Here is a 17510-nt window from a genome sequence, read left to right on the forward strand (position 1 = left end):
GGTAAAGTTAAGGGACAGAGCCCAGTTCAATGTCCCAAGAGTGGAATGTGGATGGAAGGGTAGCATCATTTCTTTTTGTCTTAACATTCAGAAAGTGCTGAGGTAAATCTCCACCTATTCCTGTCATTTTATCTACAATTCCATATCCCAATGTATGATCTAAGTATTGTAGTTAGTCTTTTTTTTTAAATAATGCTCAAGGCATTTACTCCTTTTTCATGTGTTTGCTTGTCAGCTTTCTCTGGGGCATGGCACCCAGGTTCTGTCTACAAGGAAAGTTCAGCAGACAGCACAGTCCTTGAGACGGTGGTTTGGTTTGACGATCCGACCTAGAACAGGTAAGGGGACCTTCAGTACATATCTAGCCACCAACATGGGTATGGAATCATGGTGTATATTGAGTCCCAGTTGACTACCAAGAATGGAATGTGCTCGAAAGGGTGAAAATCATGGGTAGGAGATGGCCTTTATCTTTCTGCTTAAATAGCTTTCTAGCCTGGCACTGGGACTTCTGAAGACCCATTTCGTTTTCTTAGTTACATAGCAAGCACAAGTCAAGATTCCAGCCATTCCAAAGACAAGAACAATCTCATCAGTTCCATGCCCATGTAGTTCTGAAAATGGTATGTCTCTACAAAACCGTCAAAGTCAAATGTATTAAATAAGGTGGGTACTCTGGCAGTTTCCCTAAGTTTAGTATCTGTTCAAAAACCATACCACAAATGTGTCAGGCTCTCCCTAGGACCACCAGCAAAAATAATGAGTTCAAACCAAGAGAACACTGAGTACACCACTAGAGACAAAATAACCTCTTGAACAAATCATGATTGGCTAAGATTTTGTGATAATTTTCCACATGCTATAAAATGACAAAAATATGCAACTTCTTGAAGAGTATTTTATGAATTGTATTCTAAAAATATATAAATATGAATATGTAGGTGTTTGCCTTCTGTGTCACATTATTTAGATGAGCACTGTGTTTACAGTAGATGATAGATAAGCTTTTTTGTCAGTTGTGTGTAGGTGATTATTTTACTATACCTTTTATATAATACCTGTGCATTCATTATCTATGTTTATGATATGAAAAAAGGTTATCAAAAGATTTACTGATGGCTTTTATTCAATTTTAAAAATATTGCCATATATAATTTCATTTTTCTTTATGACTGAATAAATCCATAGTGTGTTATCTATGTATAATGTGTGTGAGGAGGTAGGTGTGTGGATGTATATATGTATATTATATATATGCATAGACATAATTATATATTCTTGATCCATTGATCCATTCATCAGTTGTAGGGCATGTTGACTGACTCCATAGCTTGGCTATTATGAATAATGCTGCAGTGAACACAGCTCTCATGTGTCTGGTATATCCTAACTTAGATTCCTTTGAAGAATGTTCTCGAATGGATTGTGGGGGTGACTGGCTAGTTCTGTTTTTTGGTTTCATTCTTTTTTTTCTTGAGTACTCCATAGTGTTTGTAGCAGATAATCTTTCCATCAACAGTATGTACGGGTTCCTTCTCCCCACTCCCCTGCTGGCATTACTTGTTGCTCATATTCTTAATCAGGGCTATTCTCGTTGGATCGGATGAGATGAAATGCATAGAATTAGAAATCATCACATTAAGAGAAGTAAGCAGGTCCAGAAAGACAAAGGTGGCATGCTTTCTTTCCTGTGTGGATGCCAGGTGGGCACCATTGATCAACAGACAGGTAAACACACATGGCAGTGCATGGATGTGTGACATGATTGTAATGGTGAGACTTCTGAGGGGACTGTAGGGAGAGGAGGGTGTTAAGGGTAAACTACTGAAATTTATCACATCTGTGCACAAAGATGGCAGAATGAAATCCACTGGAGCTGTGGAGCCATGAGGAAGGTGGGGATGGGGAAACAGAGTCACACAGCAGGCTGTGCCTGTGTGAAATGGCGTGGTGAAACTCCTCTGAGCAAGTAGCATACACGAAACACACCCAAGGGCTGGAATGTAAACCCGGTCCTGCCTGGGCTGGAGGCACAAATGGGAGTGGATTGAGTGCAGGAGGGAGAAGGTGGTCTTGTGTGTGTGACGATGGACCACAAAACTGGCAGGGAGTGGATTGGGAGCCAGGGTTAAGGGGGGGGAAGAGTGAGGGAGAAGGGAAGGCTGAGTCTGATGAAGGCTCAGTGTGTGCATACGGGGACTCTGCTTATAGAGATGACTGATACCGATGGAAGAAAATGTGGGGAAATTGTGTCAGAAATAGAGAGGGCTTTTGGAAAAATGATATATTTACAAAAGTAGGCCATTGCCATAAGCCATCTTTTCAAAAGGAAAACTTACCCTGACTCCCCCTGCCCAGGCTAATTTTGCAAAACACAAGTCTGCTGAAAACAGAGCTTGAGAACCAAGCTTTATACTTAACACCTAGCCCTGCTACTTCAAAATCACCTCAGGGAGGCTTTCTAAAAAGGCCTTAAGAAGAGTATTATTATTTAATTCTAAAAGAAAAGAGGGAACGTGAAAGTTAAAAAAGGAAGGGAAAATGGAAGGAGGAGGAAAATACACTCTGTGTACAGTAGCTCACCTTTATTCTGAGTGAGCTATGAAGTAGCTAATGGGTGCTTTTTCAAGGGTTTTCAGACAAATCCAGCAAAAGGGGTTTCAGATTTGCACATTCAGATGTTTTAAGGCAAAAACTAACTGGTCACCTGCTTGTCAGATTTATCTTAGTTTTATTTTATAGGGCTTGGTTTTTCTACTACAAATTAATTGATACACATGATGTTGAAACAACTATTGCTGTACAACTTCAAGAAAGTATCCAGGCTTCTCTTTGTCTGGAGTGATTGCAGCATTAAATTGTAGGAGCTGATGGAGAGGTGGGTATAAAAGTAGTTACTGTAGGTAACAGAGCGCTTTTATTCCACTCCCAGTTCTGGCCTGTTGCCTCACCTGACAGAGTTTTCAGCTTGGTCTCCTCTCAGGTCAAGTGTTTTGGTGAAGCTATTGTACAAATCCCCACCCATGCTGTGGTCTGAGCTTCTTTCCCTGTCAGGAGCGAAAGGGTTTCACGGCTCAGCAGTTCTGTAAGATTCTGTTCTGCCAAAGCTACTCAGGTATACCAGATGCCCCTCCTTTCTGTCCATGTGATTCACCCAGCAAAAATAAGTTGCTATGGGTACATTTTCAGGATGGATGTGTGTGGTTGGAGGGTCTTAGCTGTTTCTCAATCACACAGATAACCTTGGTTTCCACAGTGAAATCATGTCAATCCAGTTACTTACTTGAGCTGTAGAAGTGGATCTTTTTTGTTCTTCCTAGTGACATATAAATCCTTTCTTTAGCCACGGAAGTCTCTCCTTTGTATTCCTGGCCACATTCCAAAGTTGACGCTGGGTTTCCCATTGGAAGAGGAGAATATGGAGAGGTCATGAGAAGGGTTTCCTCAGAAAAGTTACTCTTGGAGTACAGGGTATGCTGCTTTAATCTAGACTTTGAAAGAAATCAATGAACTCAAGCTACATTAAAGCTGGGTGGGAATTAGGGTCTGTCAGCTTAGCTACCTCCCATGTAACACGATCCACTTTTATTTCATACCTTGTACTCCTTTTGTCTTCCATCAAAAACCATCCGCATTTCATGGCTCACAGTCTCTGTTTAAAAAAAAAATAAGTAACACAATTGTCCACACGACTTTCTAGTCATTGAGACCATTCACGCTTTACCAGCTCAGTGACACAGGTCGAAAATTAGCACCTGGAACATGGTGACCTTTTTTACCCTGAATTTTCTTCTCATTAGTGAAACTCAAATGTGTTTGGGGACCCAACTTCAAACCGAAGTAGGCCTGGACAGAGCAATCCCAAGTCCTAGAAAACCGTGGGTCTCTCAAGCTTTGTTTTCTTAACTCCTTACTGGGGGATAGAAATGGGGATTGCAATTCAGAGACACATGGATGCATGTATACTGAGCCTCGCTAGGGCTGTACCACAGAGCAGGACCTGTTCATGAGATGCTCTGAGCTTTCTTTTGGGCTCTGGATGGACGGGCCCTGGGTGCCGTTCCTATTGCAGTGGCAAGAGCGCTAATGAGGTCACAGACTTTTCATGCCGTTCCAGAAATTCCTTTGAAAGGTGTCAGGCAGTGATGCCCCTTAGCTTGTAGAATTATACATTAGAACAGGCAATGCTCTTCAAGTAAGGTAAAGCCTTTTTATTTTGGTAAATTTCTTGTATCCCTGAGTGTCTGAATTCAGGATTGCAAGTGGGAACGGAATTAATGATGTCTGAAATGAACTTTAAATTGAACATACATCACCTTACATTTTCTCCTTTTTTTTTCATTTACTGTTACCTTTCCTTAGTGAAAGTTTCCTTAAAACTGAAATACAGTTGGTTAGGATTCATTTTAAAAAATACCTAAGATAAAACATCAATGTATCTTCTGATTATTCTATTCTAGTGCATGTGTTGGCATTTAGTTGATTGTGAAGATGTGTATTGTTTATATTTATTCATCAGGTCTCAAAACCTACAGGTTTGTTAGTAGATACTTGCTATTCTGTGAGATTTTTTTCTTATCCTTGTCATTTTGTGGCTCATTTTAAAAACACTAATTCTCTCAGTGTCATCAATACTAGGTTTCAGTAAATATTTGTGAATGAGACAATGAATAATTCAGATCTATTCATTATTTAAAACATAAGCACAAGAAATTATACTGACTTAACCCATGAACTCAATACATGAAATAATGAGTAATAAAAATGGTAATTCATCAGATTAGAGACATAATCTGGTATGCTCAACTGAAGCAAAGACATAGGCATCCTTATTAAAGAATTTGGACCAAGCCAAAGGGCTGAGAAAACTAATCTTTCCTTTTTATTAACAACTCGTCTTCATTTTGTTCAGACGTGACTGCTTCCTACCCATTTCTCCTTCACCAATAGTTTGGTTATTGAGAACTTTTATTGATGGTTGTTGTTATTTCTGAAATATCACGATGGTCCAATCTAAGACTCCATACCTCTTTAAACAGCTCTGCTGGAGCCATGCATGTAGACACTTAGGAAGAGATAAAGCACTATCACCTCATAATCAGAAGTCTGTATACTCATGAGCTGTGGAATCCATTTCACGTCATCCAGTCAGGTACCAGATTGCTGTCTCAAACTGTGCCAATAAATTTAGAGCATTATGCTGTCTCCCTTTTCCCCATATTTTACCAAATTGGTTTTCATGAAAGATTTGGTGATTCTGTTCTCACTTTAGCCACACTAGCATGAATGTATTTTATATTTTAGGTATCGTAGATACTGGTAAAATTGTACCTATTAATTTCTACTCATCTTCCTCTAAGCCTTGTAATGTTGCACATCAATCTGTTAAAAGCAATTCCGTGTATTAGAAGAATAGCGTTGTGGTTATAGTGTAAGTGTGTATCCGATGTCCCAGAGCTGGCCTCTTGAGGGAAGACATACTATCATACTAGGCTTCCGCTTTCTGAGAAATGCCAGTGCTGACATATTTACAGGCTTCCACATACTCCTTCCCAAACTGCCTTTGAGACAGACACCAACGTGACAGTAGTGATTCAAACACCAAAGGCAGGGCCCTGATACAAAGTATCAAGTGACTATATGGAAACAACAAAAATACAGTTGTCCAAGATATGGCGTCCTAGCATTATCTGATGAGCAAAATGTCTGGAATATTCTATTCTATATCAGTTCAAGGCAAGAACAAGCAAGATGGTGCCAGAAGGGTCTAATGATTGGGAGAGGCAACACCCCAAAGTCCTTCACAGGTGTCTGCTCTCGAGAGCTCAGGAATACAGATAGTCACCAAACTCCGAGGAGGTCACACAGTCAGGGACTACAGTTCTCACTTTCTTGAGAGACAGGACATTTTTCTTTCTGCCATCACACCCAGAATTCATAGATTCACATTCTCATTAGTTGTTCCAAGTTAATATGAAAGCAAGATTTTGAAGAGAGAGTGCTCAAATGTCCTAAAATGATCTCAGATAGGCAAAAATCATCACACAGCAGGGTTATATGAACGTAAGTTGAACACTTTCCCACAGAAGTAGATCTCATTTTAACAACAGCCATATAATGAGTCCTTGATGTACTAAGATCTCTCTCATCTCTTTTGCTGTCCCTTGGTTATCTCATATTGTTACAGTATTTTCCTTGCTATCTGATATATTGTATATATGCGTATTTGGTTATTTGAAATCAGATAGGGGCAGGGGTGTGGGGGAAGGAAATGGGGACTAAAACATTAGAAGGGTATCAATGTATGAGAAGTAAAGCACCTTCTATCTGGTGAATATAATGTAACCCTCTATTAATTATGGTCAAAATTTATGGGAAAAAAGTAGATCTCATTTTATGAAAAAAAATATTCACTTTAAAACAGACTACATTTCTTGAAAAAAATGGCCCTCATGTTCTATAAAATTCACAACCAATCCCTGTGTGCTTTGAGGAAAGCTCATCAATTAGAAGAACTACATCAGGTTGCTTTTGTTGGTATATCTAAAGGACCAAAATGTGCATGTGAAGGATAGTGGCTGAAAGTTTTTAAATATATGTTTAAATGCATATGTCTAACTCATCTACTCACAACGCATTGCCGAATCACGTACACATAATAGTCCAAGGAGACAAGAATCCAAAGGGTTAAGGAAAGATCACGGAGTGTCAGAAGTTAAAGAACAATAAGTGGTGATAGTTGGGCCTCAGCAGAAGGTAGCAAAAGGAAGAAACCTTTGGTCATCTGTCAGGGGTCTGTAGACAGAGCTAGGGACTTATGAGGGCCCACACAGCTCAGCAGAACTCGTCAGACTCCACAGGAGCTCTCGTGGTGGATGCTGCCTGAAGGGTTCGAGGGATTGGAGAGGACCTTCTCCTGCATAAGGCCTTCAGGTCATATAGAGGAGACTGGCAGCACAACCTTGAAGGACAAACTGGTGATTCCTCAACATAGTTGGCCTTCCTTTTAAGCTTGTAGGAGCCCTTCCAGCTTATGAGCATTGTTGACTGCCATGAAGAACTTTGAAAGGTTTGACTGGAAGAATCATTATTGATAACATTATGATAAGCCTTTCTGCTTCCTGAATTTTACCACACTCCATATATTTTAGATACCTTGCTGATTCTCTCTCTCTCTCTCTCTCTCTCTCTCTCTCTCTCTCTCTCTCTCTCTCTCTCTCTCTCTCTTTCACACACACACACACACATATTTGAAAGGTCAGAGATGACAAGTTATTTATCATTTAACAAAGAAAAAAAGTCCAGTTTAATTTAAACAATGTCAAGCTTGAGCAAGTCACTGCTAAGCAATAATCAGAAGATAGATTAGATTAGACTGGCATTCATCCCTGTCCATGTGTCTACTGGAGATCACATCCTATACTAATTCATCCATTTTTTTACATCTTAAAATATTGTTCTTATAGAATGCATAGCCAATCATAACTTTAAGTGAACTCTGAATGTCTTCTGTATTGTTAACCTTTTCCCTTTAGTCACTTTGCTGTCTCCTAATTTAATAAGAATATAGACCATGGATGAAGTGCTTCTCTCTGTATTTAACTTGAAAGGGGAAGTCCACTGTAGCTTCAGGCTTACAACCCATAAATCCCAATATTTGAGGATTGGGTGAAAATCCTAAGACAAGAGATCCAGGGAACTTATCTAGCTCGGAATGAATTAGAGAGTTCCCATGTCAGTAGAGCATCAGTTCCCTCAAGACTTCCTTTCTGGAATCTTCCTCATAGACTTCCTCTCAATTCTAAATGATAGTCTCTTGAGCAAGACAGTGATATGTTCCAAGGCAGTGTTCAGAGTCTGGAATCCGCCCAGCAGAGAGACGAGCTCAGCAGAGAGATGAGCTGGGCATCGTTTTTCAAAGCTGTCAGTCTAGGTGAGAGCAGAGGCTCTGGTACTCATCTTCCTGAGAATTTGCACATCCATGGACCAGGCTCTTCTTTGAGGCCATATACCTTTGTGGTTGAAAGAAATAAGATCCAAGAATAAGCACATAGCAACTTAAAACTCTAGCTAGGGAAGGTGGACCTATCACAACTCTGAAGATTTGTGGTTAGCGCTGTAAAGGGAATTCTTCTCAAATACAAAATAGCAGCTGAGGTAAAGGACTTTGGAATGTTGTCATTTTGTCAACTCTTTTCAAAACAAGCACAGAGGGCCTGCCGTTAATCCTGTTGTGTGTGTGGGGGGGGGGCAGGTGTACTCGATAAGATTGGATGGAGTACATTGGTTCTAGAAATGAAGAGGAATGTGAGGATTGAATGCGTTTCTAGGGTGGAAGTCATAAGTACAATTGAGAAAGGAAAAGGCAGCGTTTATAAGAAAGAAGAAAGAAAGAAATTCAGAGACATCTGCCAAAAGAAACTTGACTTTCTTTAACCTCAGGAACAGCAACTCACGTGCCGACGCTCTTGCTGTTTTGAAAGGGACAGGCCAGATACCAACCACAGCTTTGAATGCTGACAACTGGAGGAAAGGAAGAGTTTCTGAGAGGCGAAGCTTGGAAAACCACAGGAATAAGAATGACAGAGATGGTTACGTTTAATCAGTCAATGGACTGGGCTTGAGGACAAGATATCTTTTCCTCTCCTTGATTTGGCTTCAGTACATTCTGACCTCAGATTGAGTCTTCAGTCTCTTCCAACAACACTTTCTATGAATTATACTCAAGTATATTGAGGAGTAGACACTTCTGCCCTGTCTTCATACACAATTCCGTACACACACACACACACACACACACACACACACACACACACACACACACACTTTATTCAGCTTTGATTATTTTTTTAAAGTTATGATTATTACCTTTGGTTCTTCAAAAGATTATGTCTCCACAGCTCAAAATAGGCTCTCCGCGTCCTGTTTTTGTTCACCGGGTTATAATAGTTCTTTGTCTTTGCAGTGGTGTGGACTGAATTGGGAATCCTTCAGAATACTGAGTGAAAGCTCCCATCTCCCAGTGAGAGTGTACTTGGATACTGGGATTTTAAGATAGAATGAAGGTCAAGGGAGGTCACAGAGGGCAATGCCCAATTCATAGCATCAGTGGAGTTACACAAAGGGCATACAAACCAACAGTACCCTGACTGGCATAACCTCAATTTGGAGCTTCCCAGAATCCTGAACTGTGAGAAATAAATGATCCCTCATTTAAGCCACCTCGTGGCATTTTCTTCTGGCAGCTCAAGCAGACTGATACGCAAGGGACCTGTTGCCCCCTTTGACTGTCAAATCTCATTGTCCCAAATTGGTTTTATGAGACAAGACCTTAGACATGGGCGAGGCTTTTTGCTCATAATTACTTCCCAGCACAGAAGTCAAAAGCAGGAGGATTCCAGGGGGGATAGTGAGAAGGGTTTGAGGCAAGTTCACACTTGCGGGGTTTTTCATTAGAGTGGGAACGGAAGACGTGGGTTGTGTCCTAAGGGAAACACCTTTATCAGGACTCATCCAATGCTGATAGGGTTTCCTTCAGCACCACACCTTAGGGGACTGATTTTTCTAAGCAAAGAAAACATGAGTTAGCCTCTGGTCAATATACAAATGGCAGGAAGCCTTATTTTCACATAGCAATAACTCATAGATGAGTTTGTGCTGACAGGGCAGGGAGGGGTATCCAGGTTTCAAAGCATGCAGTCACTGTGGAATTAGAAAAGTCAGTACAAAAAAAAAAAAAACACTTCAGGACTCGGAAATTGGAAATATAGTCAGAGGGGATTTGCATATAGTGAAGACCATTGAAGAACGATTGGCAGATGAAGACTAAATGAGCTGGTACCACCTCTGGTGCCATAGGAAATCAGCAAAAGGAAGACAGGGTCATGACAGAACTGAGGAAAGGCCATTCCAGGACACAGAACTCACAGTAGGCCTCTTATGGTGACTTTTCAAGATGCTTTGTTCACTTAGGCACCCTTAGGCGTCTCAGCAGCTGCTCCGTCAATGTCTTGAATGAACACAGGCTCCAAATGAAATACCGAGATGAGTAATAAACACTAATCTAGGAGCGGAATCAAAGTCCCATGATTTTCCATAGAAACTGCCACTGAGTGAAGAAGACTCTTGATGATACTGGTTGGGTATAAGCTGGAAAATGCAGAGAATCACCCAGGCCTGGGGTTTATTGAGCCTTGAAGTAGACACTGTAATCAGCACATTCAGTTTTCGGATCAGCCAGGTAAGAGTGCAGGATTGTGGTTAGTTCCAGTGGCAGGGATAACCTGGAACGTGGGGAATTGGAGGTTCTCCTTCCAGTCCCACTGTCTCTCAGACTTGTATCAGTCATGGTAAGTTAGATTCATAGGAGCCCCAAAGCTGAGTTTGCAATAAAGCCAGCTTCTTGGTGTCCTATGAAACCACATCATGAAGGGATGCACTGTCTTCTCTAGGCACTCTCTTTTCTCCATGGCACCCAGGTGCTCTTCAGAGGAAAGCTGCCATAGAGGACATAGAATTATAGCTCCGACTCCAGCAGGGGCCTTGTGTAAATAAGCCTGTTTCACAGAGCTCTCCATCAAGTTTAATATTCCAGGAAAGAATAAAAACTTACCTTTGGAGTTATTGGTTAAAAAAAAAGTGCTCTATGTAATGTGAATTCACTCTTACTTGATGGTGAGTTACTAACGTGGTGGTGGCTGATTCCGCCCCCATTCATTTAAAAATATTACTGTTTTTTTTTCTTTTTAGCCTTGAGAATCTAGGCTTAAAATTCAAAGACATTGAAATGTTCCAGTCGCTTGCACATTAATGAGCATATAAAAATAAAATTGAGTCACTCTTCATATTTTGGTGGAAACAGAATCTTTAAATTATCACATCATTGTTTGATTATATCATCAATGTAATATATCGGTATTATTTTATGTTAATGTATGCAAATACGTTTTGTAAAAAACTATATTTTTAGCTTGTTTGAGATATACTGATTTTTTTCACTAACATATGTGCTATGGGCCAAAATTTTTTAAGTGATAATATAGAAAAATTAGAATTGATTCTTGATTATTATTTTATCTTTGGAAATTTTTATATTTTTTATTTTACTCTTTTATTCTCTAGTATATTGTATAGTTTTCCAATCTACAAAATTCTCACAAAACAGTATTTTATGAAGAGTTATCACTGGGAAAAATTCAGTTCATTGTTTTGACATGCTGCTACATTGAAATTAGCTGGGAGAAACAAACACAGTCATGGTACTCAGAATACACAATGTGGAAGATGAACTTTGTCACTTGTGGTCAGGAAGGGGAAACTGGGAGAAAGTGAAGGAAAAATGACATTGTGCTAAAAGAATTGTGCTCATGACCTGATTTATGAAATAATAACTCCTCTGTACAACACCTTCATAATAACAACAAAATTATATATACGTATGCATATATATATATATATATAAAGCTGGGAGATCTTGAGATGCTAGTAACCATCAAAAACATCCTTAACTCTACACTCAACGAGCCATTCCCCCCAAAACCAAAAGAGCCAGCCAGAGTGTATGTTATGACCTTTGGAGTTATAAATTCGCATTTACCCCCTTAAATATTTGAAATAATTATGCTAATTGAACTTCCATCATAGTGATATTAATGGGAAACAAAAGAGAAACTCACTTAAAAATCCATTTTTAAGGGGCCGGGAGTTTGGCCTAGTGGTAGAGTGCTTGTCTAGCATGCACAAAGACCTGGGTTCAATTCCTCGGTACCCCACATACAGAGCAAAAAGCCAGAAGTGGTGCTGAGGCTCAAGTGGTAGAGCTCTAGCCTTGAGAAAGTCCAAGGACAGTGCTCAAGCCCTGAGCTCAAGCCCAGGACTGGCAAAAAAAAAATATATACCCATAGTTCTTTTGTAATCTCTAAAGTGTTGTCACATTGGGAGTTGTCATTAGAGGAAGAATTCACTGTTACGTTTACCCTGATGTCTGATTTGGGGTATTATTTTTAACCTGCGTATGTTTGAATTCACTCATCTTTAAAATGAGACCTGTGGAAATGCACCCCTCCTGGGCTGACGGAGACACAGTGGAGCAAGAGAGTTCAGAGGCCATGAGGGTAGACAGACAACCAGGACAGACAAAAGGCCGGGTGTGGGTGGCAGGGACCAACCGCTAACCACAGAAACCATTAAGTGGGAAGGGTTTAAGAAAGGTTAGGGAGACGGCAGCAATAGAGTGCTGACTACAGGAACTTCCTGCAGTCTCCTGTCTCACGGTGGCAGAGAGCAGCCTCAGGATATTACCACGGGCCTCACAGGAATGTATCCAAAGCTATCGTGCAGAGATATTCCACCCCCATGAGGCGTGGCAGAGGGAGAAGAGAGAGAGGAAGGAGGAGGAAAAGGAGGAGGAGGAGGAGGTGAAGGTGGAGGAGGGGGCAGGAAGGAAGGAAGGAGGAAAAGAAGGAAGAGAGAAAGGGAAAGGGAGGGAGAGAGGAAGAAGGAAAGGGAGGAAGGAAGGAAGGAAGGAAGGAAGGAAGGAAGGAAGGAAGGAAGGAGGACTTAACCCTGAATATTTCCCTCAAACTCCCTTCCTACGCCTAGATTTAGAATCACCATCCTGGTGACCAATGTGCAGAAGGTTCTGACAACATAGACAAACCAGGACAAGCAGGTGCCTGAATCTGACATTTCTGGCTGTATGTAGACAAAGCTAGAAGAATATTCCAATTAAGGAGGAAAAAAATGTAAAGATACTGAAAAAAAATGGTAGGCCAAGTTTGTGAAATTCATTTTTAACAAACAGCCACTAAGGGCTTGACTTCACTACATAGTTAAGGATCGAGTGTTCTCAGCTTAGTACTCTTCCATGGGAAATATTCCTCGTTCTCCTCATTCTCCCAAACCTTCTCTGTCCTCTGAGAGCCAGCTTTTTGTGTTGTTGCTGTTCTTATTCTTGTTTATGAGGGCCTCGTGTACTACTAGTCAGGCACTCTACAGCTGAGCCCATTTTTATATTGGTTATTTTGAGATAGGGTCTCCCTGTTTTTCACTCCGGCTTATACCTTGTGTATGATCCATCTACTTTGTACTCTCAGCCTGGGCATCGTCTCTGAGCTCTTCAGCTCAAGGCTACCGCCCTACCCTTGAGCCAAGCCCACTTCCAGTTTTCTAGAGGTTAACTAGAAATAAGAGTCCCAGGTCCTTTTGTGCCTGGGCTGGCTCTGAACCTTGATCCTCAGATCTCAGCCTTCTGGGTAGCTAGGATGACAGGCGTGAGCCACCGTGCCGGGCTCTTTTTGACTATTCCATGATAGACATCAGATAACCCAAATGAGCTCCTGTTGTCGAGATTACAATATTCTAGTATTGCTTCCCTTTATACAGGTTTCTCTTTCTGGGATACAGGGAAATTTTCCAAAAAAAGAGGCAATGTAATCTAAATAGCTTTCATCTAAAACACTGTTCCTCAAATAGTACTAAACAGATGGTTGGTGCTTGGTAAATACCGCTGTCTGGTTGGTATATTTACCTTTGAAAGGAAGATAGTGTTTATTTTAGTCACTTATCTTCCAGTTTCAGGTTCACGGTAATATTTTTTAGGCCATCAACTTAGACTTGTCCTTTCTAACAGTATTTTGTTGGTTCCTGAACCATGGTTATATTGAATTCAGCACTGCATTTATGTCCAGGGATGTCACTGCATTGGGTTCTGATTTTCAAAATTATATAAACATCATCTTCCTTTTGTTAGGTCTCCATGGTTGTGTGAGGCTAAAATTCACAAATGTTTATTCACAACATGTTTCATATGTTTTCACCTGAGATCCCAAACGGTGAGCTCTAGTGAGTCCCCTCACTCTGTTCTTTCATTTTAATTTCATGAAGAGTGTTCCGAAAATAGCAGTATACTAGTATGTAGAATACAGTCTTACAGTAGTCTGTTTTCAGTACCTTTCCAAAACTAATATTTAGTGCACTTTGCTTCAGAACAAAACCTAAGACTCAGACTGAGGCCATTAATTCATACATTTCTGTGGCAACTTGAATTCTCCTTCAAAGGAAGTAAGCCTGCCTTAGGAAACTTCCTTTGTGTCCTGCTTTATATGGTATTCCTTACCAAAGCATCATTGTTAATAGATGCCATTTGGGAATTCGAAATCCTTGATCTGGTTCTAAAATACTACCTCACTGCCTGTTTTGAATATTTCTATCATTAATTCCCCAGCCTGGATATACATTGAGGAAGATCCTCATTCTCTATGGCTCTGAGCTTGGTGTTCTAGATAGAGCCACATGGATGGGTCCTATTTCCATTCTCTTGGGCACGGTATTACTCTGTTCTCCTGCATGTTTGCTTGGCTTCTGGCTCCTCAGGTGACAGCAGGGGTGTCTGTGTGTTGTGTCGGTTCATCACACACTCCCACACTCCGAACTCCTTTGCACTGGAAGAGAAGTTTACTCTTGCTGATGCCACTACGTTTGTGGACAAAAGCAACCAGAAGTCACTTCCCGTCACTTTCAGTCACACTCGGAAGTTGCTCCAGAAAACACACAATGACTTCTTCTTGACACCCTGGTTTGATTTGGTGGCCAGAAGTGTGAGCCAGGACCTCTGCACAGATTTACACAGGCAAGCTGCCATAACTGTTACCAGCAAACAGGGTTTGCCTTCCCCTAAGAATGGAGGCTCTCTCATCCTGGTTAAGGCAAGCAAAATTCCTCCTGCTCTTGTTTGGTGATGACATGATCCTACATTTTTTTTTCCACTTTCATTTTCCCTTTTTGTGCCAGTTCTGGGGTTCGAAAGGAGAGCCAGAGCACTTTCCTTGATTGTTTTTTCCCTCTCCTCAAAGCTAGCACACTATTACATGAGTCATAGCAACGCTTCTTGGTTTTTGGTGGTTGATTCAAGGTAAGAGTTTCATGGACTTTCCTAGCCGGGCTGGCTTTTCAATTGTGATCCTCAGATCTCAGCCCTCTGAGTAACTAGGATTACAGGTATGAGCCACTGACACCCAATATTATTCCACTTTGAGATTACCTGTGCTCAAAGCTTTAGGTGAAGAAGCATTTAGTTAAATTATAACAGGAATTGACAGATGCTACTGAGGTGATAATGTCATTCTACTAGAACTACTTCTTGGATCCACGTGAGTGCATTGTTTCAGTCCTGCTTAGAATTGCTCACAGGAGCAAATACAGCTCTCAGTAAAGGATGTGAAAGGCTTCTTGAAGAAGGCGAGACTAGAAGGCTAGGACTGTGTTCCTGAAGGGGAATCCAGACATTTCACTCAAGAACATGCCAAACACATGCTAAATGGAAGGGCAGCAGCATCTTGTGTTCCACATCAAATCTGACATTTCACAGGAACGGCACTTCTTGAGAATGGAATACACGTTTGAGCTTTAGGTTGTTTGGAAGGTCACAAAGAGGCTCTATTCAGTTTTATTTGTTTTCAAGAAATGTTCTGTGGTATTCTTGCACAAGTACCTATAAAGTTTATTTCTTGAAGCCTTTTCTATTTGATGGCCAAAAAAGAAAAGACATAAAATTTGATAAACTGGATCCAGACAGAAGATAAACCTTGAATGAACACTGAGAAGGGAGGCGGCCAGCCAAAGTGTGTTTTTGCTTCTTATCACAGAAGCAGAGACACAATTCTCAGCAAGGCTGTCCCAAGGAGCGGGATGCCTCTCGCGCCATTTAAGATCTAAATAAATGCTAACTTTTTTGTGCAAAGCCCCAGGGTGAGCATCGGAGCGGCACCAGGAGGGAGAGAAGTTAGCCTCATCTCCCGGGAGACTTGCCTTGTTTATCAGATCGAGATAAATAGTGTAGATCAGTAACAACCATGCAAAGGAGCACACATTAATATTTGTAAGGGAGATGCAATGCAAGTGCCAGTGGAAGCTTAAAGGAAATAAATGTGTTCCAGCCCGGGGCATGAAAGAAGAATTGGTGTAAAAGTCATCTTTGGTCTAATAATAAATGATCATCAGAAATTCTGTAGGCATACGTGGAAAGGAAAGGCACTCCAAACAAACCTAGGGGACTTCAAGGACCACAGTAAGAGATATGGTTAGAGATGTGCCATACATTGCCTCTGCTTTTCTGAAGGCAGTGGCTCTGCTCTACCTTCATGAGCCTCTAGGACTGATGTAAGCTAATAGGGAGGAGTTTAAAAGACAGAACCTTGCAGTCTCAGGGTTCCGGAAGCTGAGAGTCAAGGCCAAGGGGTTGGAAGGATCAGCCCTTCTGAGGCAGTGTGGGATAATCTCTGCCTCCTCTCCTAGCTTCCAGTGGCTTCTGGAAACCTCTGAGTTGTGGGTACACTGCTACAATCTCCACCTTTATCTTGGGGTGACTTCTTCCCTCCCTCTGGCCAGACTTCTCCTTGTCGTGGGAGAAGTTCAGTCAGGATGTGAACTTCCCATCTTGATTCTGAGGAAGGGGACATAAACCCACCTGTGAGACTATGTGCAGAAGCCAGCCAAGTGTGAGGAGCAGGCCTGGGATGCCATCGTTCCCGGGGCTGAGGCAGGAGGGGGACCGTGTCTTCAGAGGAGCCTGATCTCCAGAAACCAAAGGACTGAGGATGCAGCTCAGGGTAGGATCTTGACCTCACATGTGCAAGGCCCTGCTTCCAACCCTCAGCACCAGCAAAACACCATGCAAAGAAGGGAAATTCAGCACCTACATTATGTAGACGTGCATGTATGTGTGTGTGTATGTGTGTGTGTATGTATGTATGTATGTATGTATGTATGTATGTATGTAAGTATGTATGTGTTGGCCATGGTCCGAATGAAGGAATTGCTGTTCTAGGCAATAGAGCCCCCATCTCAAGATGAACAAAGTAACTCATTAGCCTTGGTATGCTAAATAAGTTCCTGCGTGCAGTGACAAGGAAAAGATGTGAAGTAAATAGCTGAGAGAGGGAAAGGATTGAAGAGAAGAGGGGGAGAAGGCAGTCTGGAATATCAAGGTCTATCCTACAGAGTTGAGAAGAATGAGGGGAGGAGTGGGGGAAGGATGAGAATGTTGAAATGGGTGACAGCAATCATGTTCTCATAAACTGCTTTGTGAAATGGCGACTCCTTTGTACAACTGTTTAAAGATAATTTTTAAAAAGAAAAGAGAAATATAGAGGAAACCAAAAGAAAAATTAGGGTTAAAGCTTACCAGTTGAGATGAATGAGCAGCTCAAATGTTGAAAACTGTGGTAATTACTTATTTTAATGTATCTATATAGTTTTAATAATTACATCTTGTAAGTAGGATTAAAATATGTAAACAACAGTACATGAAATATATTTGATAAATACCTACATAGTAAATGAAACAGAAATGAATTATAACAACTGAAAACAAATTAAAATGTGTTGTATAATCCTTATAAAACTATTTGTTATTTGAGATTGCTTTTAAATGATGCATTATTTATTAGGAGTTGGGAAGGCATCTTTCTCGAGGGAAATGGTACTTTCAGTCAGAGTCCAAGGGATGGGAC

General features: G+C 41.0%; 1 protein-coding gene across 1 annotated transcript in view; it reads left to right on the top strand.

Moving 5' to 3' along the window:
• Positions 1-17510, top strand: part of Chrm3 (cholinergic receptor muscarinic 3) — a 141344-nt gene that overhangs the window by 11539 nt on the left and 112295 nt on the right. Inside the window, exon 2 of the mRNA XM_090318784.1 lies at positions 236-338. The gene's annotated coding sequence lies outside the window, so the exon portion shown is untranslated. The remainder of the gene's footprint in view (positions 1-235; positions 339-17510) is intronic.

Source organism: Megascapheus bottae, chromosome 26 (assembly GCF_031878675.1).
Source record: "Megascapheus bottae isolate mThoBot1 chromosome 26, mThoBot2.hap1, whole genome shotgun sequence".
In the NCBI taxonomy this organism is placed as follows: domain Eukaryota; kingdom Metazoa; phylum Chordata; class Mammalia; order Rodentia; family Geomyidae; genus Megascapheus; species Megascapheus bottae.